Raw genomic sequence first — 7,100 nt, 5'->3', positions numbered from 1 at the left:
GAGATTTCCCTCTCCTTGGAGACAGTTTCTTTCTCAACGCTGAGAAATTCCAGGCCAGGCCTGGTCAACTGCTCTCTGGCTCAGCAGCACAAGCTTTGAGCATTAGTGAGTTACTCTTCAAGTGTCTTGCCCATGGGTCAGTTTGCTATTGACCCCTATCTTAGACTCCCCCCCTCCCCTTGCTCATTTTCTGCCTCCTGGTTCAGGTTTGCCTGAGAAGTAGTCTGGCTCTGCCCCCGGGCCAGGGACTCTGCTGCCCCTTCCCCTTCTTGTTTTTGGCTCTGTGTCTGTCTCACTCTGACCAGCAGCTTCTTTCAGCTCCCTCAGCCTGCTCATGCTCTGCTGGTCCCTGCTTCCCTCATTGTGGCCTGCTATAGACTTGTGAAACTGGCTTGAGACCCTGCTTGCTGTCCTCCATGCTAAGCTCCTTGGCTCTGCTCTCACTGAAGGAGGGGTGGTTCTGGCCTCATCCCTTGAGTCCTGCCAGAGGCCCTGTGGACTTGCTTTCCCATGTGCTTGAACTTCTGCTGACCCCACCAAAGCTGCCACTGGGACTTGTCTGTTTGTCCACTATTGCAGTTGCTTTTAGATGTCCCCCTGCAGCCAGGAGAAAATTTCTCCATGTCCATAAAGACTCCTTCCTGTGCATGTGAGAGAGCCCCTTCCTCCCTTCCCCTTTCCCTCTCTCTGCCTCTCTGCCTGAGACTAAGTAAAGGTTAGCAATGTGCACACCATAACCATGCATAGCTGGGATATGGAGCACACTATTTCAGGAACTGCCTTTTCACCACCCACTGCTGACTGGACACTGGACTATGACTTCCAGCTGCTAGTAGGAAGTCCTGCCCTACAGCAGAGCAGACCCAAGGGCCTGACCTAGAGAACTCTACCATAGGAGCTGTTGCCACCCAGCCTCTGCCATGTGGGTTATGCAGTCGAAAAGGCCCAAGTGTTTACTTATCCATTCTCCCATATGCCTGGGTTGTTTTCATGGCCTGTGTGGTCAGTTTGTGTCACAGGCCTGAACCTGCCTGGACAAATTTATTTTCTGTCACCACGACTTATGCCACTGCTCCCAACTTTCTTATTCTAGTCCTAGCCTAATATTTCTTTACTAATACAAAAAATAAACTTTTCTCTACCTACACAACCTGTCAAAGTTACCTAAGGTTTTCATTCCTATCCTGTCTTAATGTAATTTTTACTACTGTCATTACATTCTATTCAATTAAAACCAATCTATATCCCCTCAATCCTGTCAGAAGTTTGTTAATTATTTAGTTTAGGACAGACAGAGTTCCCAAAGCCTCTAACAGTTTCTCCCATGAAGTCTCAGAAGATGTAGACACAGCTAGAAGATACTGCCTAGATTGTGATATGATAATCACTGAAAAATGCAGTGGACAAAACTCGATATCCTGAGTCAAATGACTTGGCTAATTTAAAGGTAAGTTATTTCTCATGTCACCTGTATCCATTCCACAGAGGAAAAAAATCCTGCATCTTCTATGCTTGAAAGCCAGTCTGACTGCCCCAGTTGCCATAGAGATCACAGGAACTGATGGCTAGTGGACTCTGTTATTTTTTAAATAAAGTAAGTGCTAAATTATTGTTTATTCTTTCTCAGACCTTTGTCTACATTGACAGCCAGGGGAAAAAAAGCTTTCACAGATGTAATTTGTTATCTCCTTACATAAACTCTGTTTCCATTAATCAAATGCTTCATATTTCCTCTTCTTTCTATGCCACTGTCTTAACATTATCTAAATTCCTATAAATTTGCCTAACTCTAATAAAATATTCCACTATACAATCTAGCTTTTCAAACTTTTTAATCTTTTTCCTTCTGCTCCACAAAAGGCTAATCTTAAAGACTGCTCATGTTGCTAACTCATGCTGTTATCTCTTTTATAAACTTATAAGCTACAGAAAACCTACTCAGATCTACCTTTCATACACCAAATAGGGTCCATCCAGATACTAACTACATGTGCTTAACCTATTCAAGTGGGTGGGATTCCTCTGGGTTTTAAGTGGACATCTTAAGGAAAATTTTTCTTTCTCCCAAACGTACTTAATCTTATTTCCTACATATAATAATGTGTTTCAACATCTTCTTGAGTCCAGGCACTTACTACACCCAGGACAGCTCCAGAGAAGAAAGCTTCAGATGCTCCATCTCCTCTCAGACACAAACAGCTTCTACTGGATCTGTTCTTCTGACCTATCTTCAGATGACTCCATAGACCCTGAACAGCAAGAAAAGAGCCAACTCTAAGACTGGACAAACATCCCCCTTACCCATTTTTCTAGGTTCCCAAGAGATTTGGCACACCAATGCCAGCATGAAGCAGCCAGGTATCATGACAGCCCTATTCCTGTTTCACCATCACCCATTTCTAATTTTTTCTTTCTTTTTTTTAAATAAACAAAACAGGAGAATGCTAGCATTCTGCCTGAACTCCTCCCCACAGTTACCTGGCAACAGCCATGTAGGCCTGGCCCAATATGAAAAGGGTTGCTTGCCCCTCACTCTCTCTTACTACTGCTTCACCCTTTCTTCTCTCTTGCCTTCTTGGACTCTTCTCTCTCCTCCTTCCCTTTTCCCCATCTCTCCATGTGTTCATGGCTGGCCTCTACTTCTCTACTCTCTCCTCTCTGCCTTTCTCTACCTTTGCTACCCTCTTAACTCCCCTCCCTATGCCCTGATTAAACTCTATTCTATGCTATACTGTAATGTGGCTGCTTCCTCAGGGGGAAGGGATGCCTCAGCATGGGCCTGCTCTGGTACTGCCTTCCCCCACACCTTATCACATACCCATAGAACATATTTTTATACCCCTTTATCTTTTTATAATCACAACACCTAAAAATGAATGAATCAAATTCTGTATCTCCTTAAGATCCTGCTACTTTATTTGAATTATGGCTGACATGCGTATTGGTGACTTAAAAATTTTAAAGCTTATTTTAATAAATAATTTTCTTTAAAGGAAAGATTATTAAAACACATCCAAATTTACTTGTAGGAGGCTGGAAGGGTAGTAGTAAGATCATATTCTTTTCTTAACCTAATAAAATGAGAATGACATTGAAACAATTTTTACTATGTCACTTATGTTAATCTTATACAATACTTAATACTTGAATACTGTCAGAGACAGCTTAATAGTAACCCAAAATTACATTCCTCTTAAAAATCCATTATATTTTCCAGAACAATTTTGTGACATTTACAGATTTACTTTTCTTTGTAGATAAAAGGTTCTGACAAATTAATTTGTACCATCAGACATTTAGTTAGGGAAGGCCAAGTCAAAGCAAATCAAAATAGGAAGCAAACCCCTAAATTCCTTTGTGTTTTGTGTAATCTTTTGTTTTCTTTTAAGTGAAATGAAAGACTACCCTTTTGATTTTGCTTATCATATAACCTTCCTGTTATCATTAAAGAAAAAACATGAAGTATTCTCTCAAGCATTCTGCTTTGCAAATAGGTTTCTGACCCTCACTGATGTAAATACAGATTTATTGTGTCATTTTCACCTTTCAGAATTCAAAATATAGCATTGCAATAATATTGATCTATATGAAGAAGACAAAAATCTATTTACAGTAGAAGTGATATTCTAAATCAAAAATATATTGTTATTTTATTGCAAAAACATTTGAAAGTGTGGTTAGAAAACCAATTACCCAACACTTATTTTAAAAGGCAATAAAATGATTTCTACTGGCATTTTGCTATAGTCATAGATCAGTGCCTTTCTCAGCCATCGCCAGAGAAGGCTTCTTCCGTAGGAGATGGGAACAAACTTAGAAACCCACATCCAGAAATTGTACAGACAGTAAGATACCTTGTATTATTCACTCTAAACAGAATTTCTCCATCAAATCTCTCCCCTCAGGGATGTAGGTGGTCTGTAGAAGTAGAGGTGGAATGAGTTTAAGAGCCAGAGTGGATGGAACATACCAGGAAAGCAAGGTCCTGTTAATAGACATGAGCAAAGATCTATGAAATTACAGAGATAGAAGCAACATACACAGGGCTTGTAGGGCTCAGCATCAGATCCTTTGAAAATCATGGCTCCTAGTTTAGTGATTTTTATGGGATTCCTGAGAGAGTGAAGAAGTGGGTCTCCGATTCTTATGCTGTTTTTTTGCTCTTGTCCTTCTCTTTCTCTTGTTAAACTCTGATGTGTTAGATTTTGTTTGATCTCATTTTAAGGATGTTCTTTTTCTTTCTACTGAGAAAGAGAAAAAGACAAATGAGTTGATTCAGATGGGAAGGCATATGCAGAGGAACTAGGAGGAGCAGAAGGAGGGAAAAACAATCAGGATGCATTATGTAAGAAAACATTTTTTCAATAGAAAGACAAAATAAATTTTTAAGAATTTAAAGAAAGTATAGTTATAATTTTGAGAGGAAAATCCAGTAAATTTGAAAGTATTCATCATTCTTTGCATCATGCAAAAGATGAATGATTTAAGGGGATCTCAGTTTGAGTTTAAAATGATTAACTTTATAACTGACTAATTGTATAGTACTATTAAATCTCTTTCTTTATGCTATTGTCATCACTTCTTAAACTATGAGCCACAATAAATGCTTCCTTAAAAATATCTGATTTATTAAGTCAAAGATGAAATTACTTTGAGAACTAAGGTCTTTTTATTATTATAGTAAATACTATAGATATTTTCCTCAGAGCAAATGGACATATTATCATAATACACAGATTTTAACAAATGAGAACAATATGTTAATAGTTCATTAAAACATGGATCTTTACATTGGTATACTGATTTTACCTTTCTGGTTCATTGTTTTATAAAGTTTTTGAAATTAAAACATAATTACATCATTTTCCCCTTTTTCTTTCCTCCTTCCAACTCTCCCTTGCTCTCTCTCAAATTCATGGCAATGAAATTATATATTTTTTCTTGAACATAATTTCTATGCACATATATTCCTGAATATAGAGATATAACCCAATCAGTCTTTATAATTACAATGTTATATATTGTATGTTTATATGTTTGTGTGTGTGTGTGTGTATGTGTGTGTGTGTGTGTATGTGTACACTGACTGGTTCTTATTGAATAACCAATAATTATTTTATTTTATCTTTCAAATTACTTTTCAAGTGTTGTATTAACTTCTGATTTTATTGTTTTATACAGACTTACAACATTATAAGCAAGTGAAATTAATGAAACATAATAAATTATGTTTTTGTCATTACCTTATTTCATTTCTAGTTATCTTTATCATGTAATTATTGAATTAGTTATTAATTTACTTCATATCACTATAAGCCCGTGATTAAGTGTAGTGTCACATTTTACATAAAAGTAAGCTAGAAACTGTGCTTATCCTAAGTCAATGGTGGCTCATGCAGCTTCTGTCATTAGCTTTAGAATCAAAGGAGTACAAAACTTGGCGCATAGTTTCACAACAAATTTATTGTACTTTTGCTTTCTGGAAAAGAAATCATTTTTACCTGTGAGACCTACCACTGGAACTATTAAGTCAAGTTCTTTCTGAAATACCCACTATTTAACCTAGAGCAGGTCAAACACATATTATCTTATTTTATTTGCACATGTATTGTGAGGAAATTGGGAAACGTTCAAAATACAAACAAGTAGATTAAGTAACTCATATTAAAAATAGGAATAATGAAAAATTCTTATCTTAGCTATATTATCTAAAGTCATATTATTTCTATGTTCTCTTATCAAATTCTTCCAGTAGTATTGTTCTGAAGCAAATGCATATCTTACAATTATTCAGCTTATATATTTGTGTGATGCACTATTGAAACTGAGAGGATTTACATCTAATTTTGTAGTCAGAATATGCAGGATATACATACATGCACACAAATGTGTGTGTCATATCTAGAATACAAAAAATCAATTAAATGAGAAAATAATATGACCAGATACTTAAAAATTTGTTTATAATTGGTCTATATTTAACCTTCTAATAATTGTTGACATTTGTTCATCAGCCCAGGACTAATATATCACTCCTTTTTTCTTTTTTTATTATTTTACTTATTTGCAATCCAGGCATTGCACCCCCTCGTGGTTTCCCCTTACAGAGTTCCTCATCCCATTCCTCCACACTGCCCCGGTTTCCCCTTACAGAGTTCCTCATCCCATTCCTCCACACTGCCCCTACCTGGCCTCTGAGAATGCCCTTCTCCCCACCAGGCCTTCCCCATCCCTGGGGCCTCCACTCTTTAATACACACCAAAACTGATTTGACCATTGCCTAACTTAGCATTTTCCATGATTGCTTTCTTATTTTATTTCCAAGTACGAAAAAGCAAAATAAGAAGCAGAAATTATTAAAAAACAAAAATCATAATTTTGAAAAGAAAAGGTAATAATTTATTTTCAGAATTTTCATGTGCCTAACTTTATAGATGTCCTACATTCTAATGTCCTATAATCAAATATGCTTGTTTTCATGTAATAGGTTTACATTACCAAAAAATTTTTGGTACTATAAAAGATACTGTGTTGCAAGTTATTTGATCAAACTTTGAACCCTGAGATTGTGTTACTTACTTAAAAAGAAAAAAAGAAAACTGTTTCTAGTTGTGGTATGACTCAGTCCTTAGCTCACACACACACACACACACACACACACACACACACACACACACACACACACACATATATATATATATATATATATATATATATATATATATATATATATATATATATATATATATATCTGGGTGGAATATTGACATGCCTTTAGTACACACATTTAACTCCAAACAATGAAGGTAAAGTTAGTTTGTAGAAGGGAGCAGCACTGTTTAAATGTGATGTCTAATTGAGTGGCTGACAAAGTGATGAATAGAATAAGATATTTATTCTATTTAAGTTTGATAGAATAGGATATGCCCAACACTCACAAGGACAGAGGAAAAAGGGAAACTCCTTAAGAGAACAGTGCAGAGATATTAGATTTGTGTACCCGGGCAGCGGATAGACAGGTTGCAGAGAGAGAACAAGCTAGACACAGGTGAAGTCAGAACATGCCAGAGAGTGAGAAGGAATCAAATTAGAACAGACTG

Source organism: Apodemus sylvaticus, chromosome X (genome assembly GCF_947179515.1).
Source record: "Apodemus sylvaticus chromosome X, mApoSyl1.1, whole genome shotgun sequence".
Lineage (NCBI taxonomy): Eukaryota > Metazoa > Chordata > Mammalia > Rodentia > Muridae > Apodemus > Apodemus sylvaticus.
This window is presented reverse-complemented; position numbering follows the sequence as displayed.